At 41.0% G+C, this 15135-nt stretch overlaps 1 protein-coding gene across 2 annotated transcripts in view; it reads right to left on the reverse strand.

Moving 5' to 3' along the window:
* Positions 1 to 15135, reverse strand: part of EFEMP1 (EGF containing fibulin extracellular matrix protein 1) — a 50173-nt gene that overhangs the window by 12997 nt on the left and 22041 nt on the right. The window lies entirely within an intron of this gene.

The raw sequence follows: 15135 nt of genomic DNA on the forward strand, positions 1-15135 counted from the left end.
TCAAGTGACCTGTAAGTGAAGGCAGCAAAGTTCAAATATACTCCAAAGACGTCCTCTCAACACTTATTCCCTTCACAGGACACAAAAAGTTACCAGATTTCTAATAGCTTTTAATACTGCTTTTGGAAATATTTTCAGATATGTGGCTATTTTAAACAATCAGATACTTTTATTTGTCAAATATGATTAATATTTTGTACTTGTCACTATAAAACTTTCTGTAAAGTTCTTGCAACTTTATCATATTTTAGTCATTTGACTTTTTTGTTGTTTGTTTTTTTGTTTGTTTTCCCTGTGCTGGTTGTTTGTTGCGTGCTGAATTACTCTGGAAAATTTCAGCAAATGTAGTTCAGCCCTTTTTTAAGAATGAGTTAGAAATATGTTGTTTTGCTGATACTAAAAAGAGCCTAGTGATCTCTCTTACATGGTTCCTGTGCTCCATGCTTTGGACAGGGACTTGGAACTTGGTACATGGTGGCCTTTTCACCAGGAAGAGATCTGCCTCTTGTCATTCCCATGAAAATCCCCCTAATTCGGTCAATCTGTTAGTCTTTGGAAACAGTTTAGTATGTTTGTATTTGAACAGTACAGCTAAAAATGCAAATACTAGACCGATACTTTCAGTGTAATTCAGGCAGCTTTTTTAGTTCACACTAAACGCAGGTTTATACAAGTATAAAAACATTTTGATTTTGCCTATTCGTTATAACTGCTGGAGGTACTTAATTATAATTAAGCTGCATGTGCTGACAAATAGGTTGCTTAAAATGGAATTACAATTTGCTTTCTCATCTGAACATCCAGAATGTTGGAGAGCTTTTTATTGTAATCTGATACAGTACAGTGAAAGGTCTTTTTAATTTTGGCATTGTACACAATTTGGAGACTCCAGGCTGAATAAACAAATTCCTTAAAACTTATGATCTCTATTTTACAAATCTCAGCTGACCTCTCTATTTGTATAGGCACTGGGGATGTTAGAACATCACCAGTGGCAGATTCTGGGTGGTGCTTTGGAAAAAATGATGGATTCTTTCTCATAGCAAATGAAAACAATTTTGACCACAAGATTCAATACAAAATAAACCATCAACAGTTTGAATTAATTCTCAATGTTTGCCCTTTCCCCAAATGTCCAAATATTTTACGTATATTTTCTCTTTATCTGACAGGAAAAATAAAGTCCTCTTATGTTACCCTGCTCTCTGGATTTGTGCATGCTCTCGGTCCTACAGCTGCTGTGCTGGTGCAGGGCTTGCCGACTGCACCGTTCTGTGCTGAGAGCTGAGAAGCACGTTCTCAGGTGTAAAGTTTGTCAGCGACTGGGGCTGGCTGCCTCCTTCCAACCCAACACATCATTAAACGCTTGAGCCAAAGCACGCTGGAGTTCCATGCAAGTCTACGCAGGGACTTCGCTGGGCTTTGCATGTGCCTCCTAGTCTCTACAAAATTTGAAAATAAAACAGCTGTAGTACTTATACAGTTCAATCTTTTTTTGTTGCAGAGTGTACTGGAACAGAGGAAGCTTATATGGTCTTTGAGAGCCTCGTATATGAGTAAACTTAACATGAGTTACCTTTTAAAACGGATTAGTTGAAATGCACTATGTTGCCATTTGCATCCATGGCTTGAGTTCTGTTTACCTCAGTTTCTATGGAATAGTAAGGTAACCCAGCTAAAATGAAGCAAACTAGATTGACTTATGCACTCAAGGTCTTTGATTTTTGATCCAATGGTAAGTTCAGTTTGAAAGAAAAACAATTATTCAAAGTAGTGTTTGACTGCTAGTTGCCTCCTCGTTTGAAAACTCTTGGAGGATTCGATGTTATGGCCACACAGATTTGTGTTTATAAGAGCAACCTTTTCTTGAGAATTGTTTCAAGGAACTCTTTAGAGCTCTCCTAAGCTTCTTATTCAAGTTCAGATCCTGAACTTGGCTGCATATTAGCTGTGACTGTATGCCCCGTCTGTCTTCTACATGCCATGAAAATACATATTGGTATGTGGTGTATTCTTGGTGGACTTCAGAAGAGCTTTATCAGTGTTCTACTCTGCATGATCATGATACATTTTGCTATTATGCTGCTTTTGCTGGATGGCTTTTGTTGATAACTGAGTCCCTAGGCAAGCTAGGGAAACAGATGGAATGAAGTATTGATGGGACTTCTTTGAAAACTCCCCCCCCCACCCCCGTGTCTGTGGACTTTATTGAACTGCCCAAGGTGAGACGTGGACAGGACAGCAGCCTCCAGCCTTCACTGGGGAAGGGCAGTGGTTTGCTGTGCCTGAAGCAGTTCTGCTCACATCTGTGTAAAGAAACTGGTAATGTCAGAGTAAGGCTGATGGCCTGAAGATCAAGTTTCTTAAGTGCTTCAAGGATAATATTGTGGGAGGAGAACAACAGGCAGCTAGAAAAGTTTGTGCTGGAACATTCAGTTCTGAAATCTCTAGTATTGCAATAATTACAGATATGTCTACTGTTGTGGCTGATACAAGGGCGAGGAAGTAACTGGAAGATTTCAGCGCTGAAAGCGGTGCCAGATGTGAATCGTACTGGTGTGATACCAGAAGCAGCCCAGCCCTTGTGGAGTACGGAAAGCAGCACTGGTGGATTTATCAATGTGATGCTGCTGCACAGATCTCTGCATCTATGCTTTTGGAAAGGGAGGCCCAAAGAGAAGTGTTAAGCTTCTCAGCACTTGATGTGACCTGAATCATCCTCCATTAGAGAAACAGTCTTTTTCTTCTAACTGTCCTGAGAGTTCTTGGAGCAACAGAGGAGTGGAAGTCATGGGAAGGAAGCAACAATGATGCTGGAGGTCTCCTTGGGATAAGGCAGATCAGCTCCATTTTTCTCTGAGGTGGCAGAGGTAGAGTTATCTACCAATATACGCACACGCTTCTCTCCCGCTTATGAAACAGTGTAATCTTACACTAGCATTGCCAATGTTGATTTGGGATTCCCACTTAATGTGTTCATTCATGGCTCCTGAATAGGCGGACTGTCTATCTGCAGTTGTTCAAAGCTTCTAGATTGTTTTCCCAGTTATGTTGCCTCTGTATGGAAATCAGTAACTCCCAGGCCTTCACTATTCTAAGAACTTTTTCCAGTTTAAATCAGACTTTTGTAATCCATAGATTCCTAGCTTCTTTACCGTAACTTGCACAGTGCCTTCTGATTCTCTGACAGTGATCTGGAAGCCGCATCAATTCTTGCTTTTAGTCGGCACCAAATGCAGCAATACTGGGACGAGGTGGTGGTTATACAAAGCATGGGTCTTTCCTTAAATCCTACCATCTCATTCCATTTGGTCTTACTGACAAGAATCCTTGGACTTAAGTGTGAACAGCAGATGGGTATTGGGAATCCATACTTCTGGTTTGCTGACACCTGTGACCAGACTGGTTTGGTATCTGTGAAGACTTAGCAATGTGGGGCAAGAGTGGGATAGGAACTCCTGTGGGAACATCACAGAGCTCACCAGCTTTAATCCTAAGAGCAAGATACATTTGTCTGACCTTTCCTCTCCAGCATGAATGTTTAATAATGTGTGTTACGTGCATGTGTATTATAGTAATTAAAAAAAAATTAAATCAAGACACTCCACTGCACACACTTGTCTCTCTGGGGAGAGGGTGAGAGAACAAACATGTGACAGATGTTTGTCATGTTGCTTAATGCACTACTGGAAAGCACTCAAGATACCACAGTGATGAGTGCAGTATAAGAAACAGATCTAGAAAGAAAATAATGGGCTTTTACAAGCTCATTCTTGAGCATCTTTCTTCTGCATCCTCTTTTCCAAATTTAGCATCATTGTGATAAAGTTTGTTTCCGTAAGTGTTTCAGCAACTGATGCGCAGCTGAAGCTTCTACCTTAAGCAAGTATCCTGTGGGCTATACCTGAAAACACCCTCAACTCATTCCTCAACTCTGTTTAAATTTAATTTCTAGATGTTACACATACATTTGTTTGCTCAGGTAGACAATTTAAATTACATTGGTAACCGGTAATGAACATTTTCTAACATTATCCTTTCTGTATTTCTTTGTATTTTCTAATCTCAGCTAACATTTTAAAAGGTTGTGCTCTTCACTACAGATAAACAAGAGCTGTAAGTTTGTATTAAATTGTTAAACGACTTGAATAGGCTTTGATTGATGCATGCAACCTGTGAAATATAGATTAATTCTTAAACTCGCCGTGTATCTGAGTCTGATCTAAGATGTTGCTCAGATGTTTATTTTTGGTCATTCTCTGGACTGTTACAGCCTGTGTAGTTGGAAAATATCCTTTGAAATAGCCCGTGTGTCTCTAAATCCTTTTGCAGATCAATCTTACTTGAAAACGGAGCTGGGTTACCTTCAGTGTCTTGATCACTGCAGTAACAGGCGCTTATAGTTTGCTGTAACCGCTCCAGATCACTGTAACTATGGCTGTTGGGCAGCTCCCCCTGAGGGGAACAGGCCGGACCCTCCTCTCAGGAAGTCTGCTGCCTCCCCGGGGTAAGGACATCACTAGGAAACGTCCCAGTCTGGTGTGGCCCTTGGACTATTGCCCATTACTGCTCTTCCACGTCGGGGCAATGAAGCCACAATGCGTTGTCCAAGGGCAATCAAAAGGGCAACACAGAAGTCTATTCTATGATAACTGAACTCAGATAATTCTGTAGTCTTTCAATAGGCCACTCAAAAGCAGACTTATTATGGGATTTATTTGTACTTTCAACAGTTATAAAAATTTAACAAAACTTGCGTTTGAGTATTTTAACTTCCATAAGTGTGTTTCTTGTAGGTGTTACATCCAGCATACTACACTGAAAGAATGTGACAATTTCAAAGTCAAGTGCTTGAGGGGATTGCAAAGCACAGAACTTGGATTCTCTGAACGGTCCGAATTCGGATCCTTTAAGCATCATGACACAGTCTTTAATTATATGAGGCTCATATTCTGTTTTTCCCGCAGGCTTGGGCTCGGTCAAACCTTACCATTCCCAAAATGGGTTAGGTGGTATGGTTCTCTATCAAGTTGCAATGATTATTGCTATATAAAACCCTTAAATTGATGTAAAGAGTTGGTGTCAATAGGAAAGTAGGGGGAGGAACACAACAATTAAGGACACCGGTCTCAATCAGATTACATGTAAGCCACACTGCTCTTCCAGAAATGTTTACAGTCCTCAACTGTACTATGGTGCACATGGCCATCAGACCCCAATGACTCATCCTAATATAAATACTGCCTTTTGCAGAAATCACCGGGGCTGTTCTAGAAAGTTCATTTTAGAAAAACTGTCATATTGATAACTATCTGCAGGTTAAGATAAAGCTCTGATTTGCACAGGCTACTGTTTGAAGTTTGCAGGGTGCTACAGAAATAATGTGAAAACCACGGAGGGCAGCAGAGCTTGCTCCTGTGTTCCTTGAAAGTATAAATCAACTTGCATTTCATAGTTTTAATTCCACAAGCCTCACTAATATCTATACCCAGTGATTCCCTCATTTTCCAAAAATGTACCCACACTCCCTCTTGAAGTGATTTACACAATTATGTCCTTCCATTGCTGACTTTGGCAGCCTGCTCTATATTTCAACCACCAGTTGTGTACAAAAATTTTGCCTGACCTGCTTTTTAGCTATAGCTTTCTCTAAATCTGGTGTATCGTTCCCTGTTTTAGAGTTCGTTAGTCTTTCTGCTTCTCTGCTGCAGTCCATTCTGTGAGGCTCTTATCTACATCCATAAAATTCTTTCCTTGTCTCTCTTTCGGAGCTACAAACCTGGCTCCCTTCCCTTCCCGCTGTGACTCATTTTTCCCAAACCCCCTGACTCATGCTGCTTGCTCACTTATGCAACAGCTTAATCTCTCTAATTTTCTTCATATCATTAGGAGAAGTACATAAATTCACAAGATGCATTTCACCAGTGCTTCAAGCTTTTGTAGGAAAAAAAAAATATACACTCCATCTTATTTAAGCTGCTTAAACCTTTTCTTCTGTAGCTCATACCTGTCTGTTGTGCTCAGAGCTGGAGAACTGTTTTCTTAACTGGAGTCTATCTTACTCCTGGGACTGACGCGCTCAGCTGCTTGCTGCTCACTGGCTCTCAACGTACGGCAATTTACTACAGCGTCTTCGTGCTCTCCTTGTTTGTGTATCTATTCATCTGTTCAAGCAAGTCACAAAACGTCTGTAGGTTGCTTTCTCTATTCTGGTCTATAGCGATCTTGTAAGCAGAATACTCCACCAGATCAAAAAGAGGGCTCTTAAAATGACCTTATGGGATTCAAATTCTTATTTCTGCCCCCACTGAGCAGTGTCAATGGACCAGCTTCTGAATGGTTTATACAAATCTAAACCCAGAATGATTCCACTGATATCAGTGTTGCACTTGTCATTGACTCCAGCGAAGCTGTTCTCCATTTGTTTTGAGTGTAAACAATAAATATTTTAGTTAATCAGTTTAAATTTTTTTGAGTTCTCAGTGTAAGTGACACCAGAAAATGACTTGGTCTATTTTTCTAATAGATTCATCTGACCTGAAAACACTGCCTCCCATGTAAGCAATGGCACCAGAGAGTCTGATACCAGATGATCTGCACAGTCCTGCAGGTATTGTGGACACTTTACGTAACTTCAGGATTCTGTGAAACCTTTCACTTTCTGCCCACTTCATTAGCTTTCCTTCTTCTCTGTAAGACATTTCTTCCGTATTAGTATTTTTCAGAAATAGCCAGTTGACGGTCAAATACTTGAAGAAATTAGACCACTATAGTTCTTCCATGAGTATGGGCTTACTTTATTTTACCAAATTAAGTATTCTGTCTCTTATTTATGTTTCTTATATTGTTCTTGCAACTTAAGCCAAGCTCACACTGCTGTGTCGTTTCCTGGCTCCTCCCTGATCCTTTCTTACACATAGGAACAACATTAGCAACCTCCAAATTCCCTGGTTCCCTCCCCAGCCTTAGCAAGCTATCAACAATTTCTGTCAAAGGCTTTTCTATTTCCCTTGCTACTTCCTTCAACATTTGGGATGTTATTCATCTGGGCTGGATGCCCGGAGAACTTTTAACTCCTTGGTGTTGGGAGGCTGCGCTTCACGGTGCTAAATACCAGCAGAAAATCTCTTACATAACGTCAGGTCAGTAGGTACCAAAAGACTAAATATTTGGAGAAATTCCTCACTACTGGAGCAGCAAAGCCTGTTAAGATAGAGCCCTGTGCTCTAACAGTGCAGCCACTATCCAGTAGTGGCATGAGGTAGCATCCGTAATTCTGTACGGCTCTGTAGCAGCCCATAAACTGCCTCTTTGCTGCTGGTTTTTCTCTTTCCCTTTTAAATTTTCCTTTGGCCCTTTCATGTTAAGTACATTGGACTGATTGCCCTGGTAACAAGTTTTCACAGTTGAGTGAAGGTAACCTGCACAAATACTTGTTTGCACAGGAAAAATATATGTAAGAGCCAAGACTTACACTTAAGCAAATATGCGAGGTAGAATGTTTAAATTAATGCGATTTTCATGAAAAACAGCACGACTTTTTTTGGTGTGCCGAAACATTTCCCCTCTCAAATTTGAGAGTACAGCAAAGCAAGCTCCTTGTAGATTTATCTCCTAGTACTCCTGGACATCATGGCACACCAAAGTAGAAGTAATGCAAAGTATTAATGTAGAAAATGTACAAAACCCGCCCCAAACCCTAATGCAGTGCTACTTATAGTTTCTTGTGTGGTTTCTGTATTTGGACTGCAAAAGTGCTAGCAACTATCATGAACCTGGGGAAGTCACCCAACCTCAGTGACTTCATGAGTATGAAGCTGCAGGGAAAACAACATCCTCCTTCTATTTACTCAACAGAGTTAACGCGGGATCAAGCTGTAATAATCAAGTCTGGACTGCAGTACTTTGTCACAATTATGTATTGTCTTTGGTATGTCCAAACTGAATTGAGTTATCCCATAGAATGGCTAAATGAAGGAGTGAGCCACAGCTTTCAGCACTAGAACATCTCCCACGTGTTTGTTTGGGAGTGGCAGGCAGCTGAAAAGGGAAAAAAATGAATGAAGCTCTGAATCGATGCATTACTTCCTTTTGCCTCCATCTGTGATGCTGCCTTCCTTCTCCAGTGTGTGCCATCCTGTCTTTAAATTACACTGCAAAAGGTAAACGGCTTTTTAGTTCTTTGGAAACTGAGATGCCACAGGCAACGGAACATGGCTCTTCTATTCTGTATCTTAACGTGAGACAATCCTTACAATGGCTCCATCTGGGACAGTGTTTCAGTGGTGACAAGGTAGGGATGCTTAACCTGGATCGGCACATGGAGATGTGTCGTGCTCCTGTGCCTTCTGCACGGCAGCTGCCCGTGCTGGAAATGGGGTGGCAAGCTAAAAAGCCTCATGCTGCATTACAGCTTTCTCTGTGTTGTGCTCTGCACTTCTGCAGGCCCCCAGCAGTACAATCCATGCTTTAACGCAGCTTGTAGGAACGTGCTGTGATCAAAACATACTTCATGATCAACCATAGTGAATTAAATGAATGTGACACATAAAACACTGTTCAGGTAATACAGTAATGAAAGTGATTATTACAAATAAAAGTGGTTTGGCTAATATGAAAACAATGTTAGTCTGACACAAGGCCACAAAAACTATTCCCAGAAGACACTTAACAACAGTATTTCCTATGCAATGTTACTTCAACGTGGGTTCTTAAAACAAGAACATGGGTATTAATATATTTTGTCGTTCTGTTTACAGTTTCTCAAAGGGAAGAGTACTTTTTTCCCCAACAGAAGAGCACAGTGTTAACTCTTAGCCTTCCTGCTCATTGAAAAGAAAAAATGTTCCATGTCTTTGATTGATCTGTATTAATTTAAAATTTGTATTTTTGGCTTTATTTCTGGTGGGGCCATAAATGGAGCCATACTTGCTTTCAAGTCATAATCCAATAATTCAGTGCAATGTATCTGCAAGTCCCAGAGTGCTTCAAAATGTGAGTTGTCATAATGGTAAACTTTTTGATTTACATTGCAATAGCTTATTTTTACTTTCAGTAGAGTATTTCCTGCTGTTGTTTTCTTGCGACTTTATGCTAGAGGTCTAACAACTTGTGCTTTTTGGTTCATGCCTGCCTAAGCGAGGATCACCCACCCATGATGACCAATACACTTGGACTATGCTCAAAAACAACAAGGGTGGATTAAACTATTCCATTATTGCAGATGAAAGAGTTCTCCCCGACATCTGGCATATCATCTTCAAAACTGATATGGAACATTTCCATAAATTCAGCTTAACATTGTTTTTGTGAGCGTTCCAAAGTATTTTTAACATGAAGAAACAGCATGCAAACTAATTTCCTATTTGAAAGTAAATGTCTTGTTCTTATTTCTAATTCACCCAGTTATTAAAAAAGAAAAAAAAAAAGAGAGAGATGTTCGCTTAACTTGAAGCATACTGTTTTGTTTATTTAAGTTAATGGAAAAGCTAGTCAGTGTTTGATGTAAAGCTGCCCCCTTGCTTGAAAGAAAACCAAACAACTGGTTATGAATTATGAATATCTCCTAATAGTTTCCAGAATTATCTGAAGGATGTATTTTTTTTCTTAATTACGTACACTTAAAAGTTCCAAGTTCCCTATTCATTTCCATTTTGTTTATTTCTCTCCTTGGAAACCTCATAAGCATTTTCCTTTTGCTAGGCTTGACTGAACAAAATAGCACTGCTACAACCTGTAGTATTAGGGAAATAAAGGCCTGAAAGCTCTTTGTGGTTTTTAATTAGGAAGTTGAAGAATCGCTTATTAAAGCTTTTTCGAGCCTTTTCATGGCGCTTACCCTTGCAGCTGCTGGGTCCCTGCAAAGGAATACACAAACTTCTACCTAAAAGCGTGCTTCACGGCACACTTTAAACATCAACTTTTATTCTGAGATGACACAGAAAACAGTTCCTGCAAAAATTATTGCTTTTCTTGTATGTTGGCATGTCTTCAACTGTTTTAGTCCTGATCGGACCGTTCCTCCTGTCTCCTTCGGGTGAGGGAGGCAGCTCCCAGGGGGTTTTACCAGGAGAATGGCGGGTCTGCCCCCCTGGCACCGCAGGGTCCCCATCTCCTCCTGCGCAGCCCCGGCAGCAGTTGCCTGCAACCGGCACAGCAAGCAACCCCCTGCGCCGGGTGTGACACCCAACCCCAGCCTGAAATACAGTAGCCTGGTGGTTAGTATTATTTCTTTTTGGGAGTGAACGCATAGCTCATCAGTGCACACATTGCTAGTTTAAGAAGCAAGGAACCTGAAGATACCAACGGACTTCAGATATAAGACCAGGGACTTAAAATATTTGATATAGGGACCAATTTTATCAATAAAATCTTCTCTTTCAGCCTTTGCAGGCTGAATGAGCTGTTTTCGGAATTACAACTGTAGTTCCCAAGCTGAGAACATTTAAGTTCAAGTCGAGTTCAAAAGCAACTATCCGAAGGAGAAGGCTTATCTAAATGATGATATTGTTTTTAGCACTAATCATCCTATCTGTTGGCAGTACCAACATGCTGCAATCTCCACAGCTCCCTACGTAAATAAGCAGATTCCTGATGCTGTTCCAACTTCAGCAATGCCTTTGAAGGCATTATTTAGCTATGAATTTTTCTTACATGGTTATGTGATACTTTTAGCGTGTTGCTGTATGTAACCACAGATGCCTTATTTTGAAGAAATGTATCTAAAACTTATTTACTTTCGAAGTATAATTGGCGGGTGCTGGTCTGTATTTTATCTTCTTGTGAAATAAAAAATGAAATGGTTAAAAGAAATTCACTTTCACGCCCTCTACAACTTTTGAATGATAGAACAATAAAAGCAAATTATGGAAACGGTACTTAAAAAAGACACATCAGTTGATTTAGTCCAAAATATACTCTAGGGATGGGAGGGGATTGGAAGAAGAGCAGGGATAGAAAAACACAATGTTCAGGTTGCACAGTTCAAGCGAAGTGAAATGGATGTGCAGAAATTAAGATTTCTGCGGCAACACCAATTTGACTGTGCTACAAACAAGCACTGTTCTACGGTGCTAATCTAGCAAAACCATCAGAAACAGTATCTTGTAAATTTTTGTTTGTCTGTCTTGCCTTAAGAATTCACATTAGCTGGATCTCCCTTTGAACTTAAATTGAAAATCCAATTTCCCATGTAATTCTTAACATTAAGAGGGCTTAAAGTGAAATTTAAAAAATTCTTCGTTTGAAAGAGGACGGATACAAGAGGTGAAGGCAGGCACGATGGAAAGAGAGGCAGAAGCACCAGGGAAGAGGAAATCTCTTCTTTGAAGGTAAATGAAAAAAACAAAGGCAGTATGAATATTTATGAAGGCAGAAAAATGAACATCAAAGTTAAAAAGACACATCATGATAGAGGTGACTAAGTGGAGGCTAAAGAAAAGAACGGGGGGGGAAAATCAAGGCACATACACAAGATAGCTGCTTTTCACTTACAGAAGTAGTGTTTGTTAAGCGCTTTATTATAATCCAAGACCAGCAGTGTGATCTGGTTAGATCACCGAGGTGTCTTTGATGCTTTTTGACCAGAGAGCTGGTAAGTACCTGCCCACGACTGTGTTTTGCTGCTGTTTTCTGATGCAGGGTATAATGGGAGCCGCTCTAAGGATGCCTAAGCGGCAAGCGCTGAGGCGCAGGAGAAGGTGTCCTGCTGTGGCCGTGTGTGCCTGGGACGCGGCGAGAGCCCGAGGGGGGCGATGGGGGGCTGCGGGCAAAGCAAGGACGGGCAACGAGGATGGCTGAAATAAGCTGAGGGTGTGCAGCCTACTGAAGATTGTAAGCTGGAGCGGTGCTTGGGAAGTATTTGTTGTTTTTTCAAAAACCTGACAAAAAAAAATCTTAAAACTGAAAATTATTATTATTTTTGGCCCCAAACTAAGATTTTTCTGGGGTTTAGCCACATTTTTTTTTGTGTGTGTGTTTGGGAACAAAAAAGACAGCAAAAAAATACTTTGTTCTTCAATGAGCCAGCAATAAATAAAACCTAACATTTTAAAAACCAGAAGTTTCCTTGGGAAGAGAGAGCTATTTTTTCTTCCAAAATTACTTTGCCTTAAATTTGGGATCGACTCTGCTCTCAGGCTCAGGATCTGACTTCCCAGCTGCCTTTAAGCAATCAAATAGAAGTAGCAATTGGGACAGCTTTTCTCTCTCTTCCCCCGCTCCCCGCCCCCAGTCTTTGGCTGAGAAGTTACATGGGTTTACCTCAGAATAGATGCTGTGCTACCATAATCCTGGCACTTTTCACTGCAAATGAGATTTCGGCAGCATTTCCTAGAGTAAGTAGAGTACTCCTGAAGCCTGCTTGCCGGGCTGGTGAGATGCAGTAACCTGCTTTTGTTTGCCTCAGCATGTGGGCTTTTTCTTTTTTCTTTCTTTTTTTTAAATTTTTTTTTATACCTTGTGATCTTCGCAGACTTTTGGCGAAGCTTAAAAGGTTAGCTTGAGAAGGGAGTGGTTATCATTTGTTTAGAAAATAAATAGAAAAAAGTAGGCCAAATACCAGTAAAGTTCCAGTTTTCAAATATTAAACTAACACACAACATTGCTGGCCTAAAAAGGTCACATGAAGTGGGAGAAAGGATGTATTTAGACTGATTGCCAGGCAGGACGTGGGATCTCTCACTGACTTGGCAGTAGATGCTTCAGCTCTATTTGCTATTAGCACTGTTTCTAATGCTCCTTATTTGCTAAGTTCTTATGTTTGACAAGATCCATGCTTTATTTTCCAGTATTTACGCGGTATGAAGCAAGTCTGTAAATCCATTCGGAGGGTAACCAAGGGCTACCCCGCCCCCTTTTTCCTGCTTCATCTTCGGTTAGTAGACGGGATGCTCAGAAACCTGGGAAAACTGAAGTTTTGAGGGGTTTTCCTTTGGGGTGTGCTATGAGATAACAAGGTTACTTGTAACATGTTTAAACTTGCTAAATATGGTGGACTAGGGTCCTTTGCTCCCAAATTTGTCAGTGAGCGTGAAGAAAGAAACGACTACTTAAACTACAGTAGAGCTGTTACAATTTCTTTGGAAGACATCTTAAGATTTAATAAAATGTAAGCATCCCTTTCTATGGTCTGACTTTAGGGCACTTGGCTAGCATAAAGCAGAAAACCTAACGCAGCAGCTAAATAATTGCTGCCACATCATCTAAGCACATCATTATCACTGCTGGATGAGATGAAAGGTATTTACCGATGAGAGTCTGCCAGGGGAACGCAGTCTGCACAAGCTTCATCCAGCTCCAGCTGTAATCAATAGGAGCCTTCAACTAAACGAGAGCTTAAAGAACAAACTAACTTCTTTTGGAAATCCACTATGCTTCAGAATTTGCAAAATTAAACCTGGAGCTCCTCAGAAGCGAGATGCAGAGGGATTTGTGCCTAACAAAGCCCCTTGTTTTATTCCACGTATTGTTTGATGGTTGTCAAAATTATACTTTCCACCCTGACAACTCAAGCTGACGGGTTTTTTTCCCTCCCCCTTGAATCTCCCACTTCTCTTTTCCTCCTGTTTTTCTTTCCCTATTCCTCTGGGTTCTGCCCTTCTAATTTTTCAAGGCAGAGAATGCGCCTTTGTTTGTGAAGAGCAAAGCAAGTTTATGGCACCCTATTCATTATATTTATGAATCATATCTAACTGAATTTTTCCCATAGCCCAAAGGTGGCCGTTTGCCCAAAGGCGCTGCTCTCAGTGTCTGTATTTTCTATTTATAAGGTGTATTTTAGTTTACATCAGAAGCTGAGGGAAAGACTTCTGCTTGATATCACTTCTGCCAAATGAAACCCACAGAGAAGCTGTGGCCAAAGGAACTCTGTACAAAAGTTGTCTGGGCTCTGTAATTTTGTTCACGTGGGCGCATGGTAGTATACATTAGTTGCCAATAAAAACAATCTAAAATAGATACAGCACTGTGCAAGTCTTGAGAAGATCTTAAAATGCAGAGAACACAGGTAAGTGAGCACTGGGAGAGAAACACTGTCAAAACACGGTTTCATGAGAAAATCGGCATTTGCAAGATGGTCATGAAAGGACGAGAAGCTCCTCTGACAATCCCTTCTACTCCGTGCAAGTTGATGAAATTTCCTGAAAGAGCAGTTTATAACCAAATGAAAGAAAATTGTTGTTTTTGCAACTATTTGTGGTTGTGACAAAGCGTGGGCGCTCCCCAGAACACGATGCTGTTAAGTGGGCAGTACAGCCCAAGGACCTTGAGGAACGAGCCATTCTAGTCCTCAAAAGGGTTATACTGGTATCAGCCATCGCTCCGCGCCAGGCCAGTCGTGGCTCTGGGTCCCTGGCCAGCATTGAGGAGCACCAGCACCACGGAGCCTAGGATGCACGTAGGAGACCTACTGTGGGACGATTGCTAGTGCAGGTGCCTGTCCAAACCAGGCACTTGGCCTCCAAAGACCTGCAGGAATAAACGGGAATCGGCTTTGTAGCTAACGCGGGGAAGGGAAGGACCGGGCCCTGACGGATTCACTGGACGTGTTTCTGAACACTGTGTGACGTGAGATGTTTCTCCTGCTCCTGCCTCCAGAGACACAGACGAGTGGGAAGCTTTAGCCATCCTTCCTGAAAAGGCAGCACTGAGGCCCGCCCTTCTCTTCATCTTTTCTTCAGAAGGTATTTTGCTTGCTTTTCAGTCTGTTCCATTCCCTCTTTAAAAGGTACAAAGTCCCAGATTTTGATTTCCTTGCAAATTGAGTGTATGAGCTAACTGCCAAGGATACATAGCCTGTGTGCATCTCGGCATTTCTGCGGGATGCCCGGGATGTTATCAGTACATTGCTCAGCATAACTCTTTCATTGCCTGCTTGTCTCTATCTCTAAGTAGACAGTCATAAATGTTTGATTAAAATCCAATCTAGCCTTGCCATGACCATTGCAGAGGTTAACTAATGAGCACAAGCCTACAGGGGAACGTAAGGGCCTCATATACTGTTTAATACAGGCCAATATTGGCTGGTCAAAATAAATTTTGCTCATAAATTCTTGCAGGATGGGAGAGGAGATTTCTCAATTTAGACTTCCATCACAGTTATTGGGAAAAGCTGTCAATCACACTCAAGGTTTTCAT

The sequence above is a fragment of the Rissa tridactyla genome, chromosome 3 (assembly GCF_028500815.1).
Source record: "Rissa tridactyla isolate bRisTri1 chromosome 3, bRisTri1.patW.cur.20221130, whole genome shotgun sequence".
NCBI classification, from domain to species: domain Eukaryota; kingdom Metazoa; phylum Chordata; class Aves; order Charadriiformes; family Laridae; genus Rissa; species Rissa tridactyla.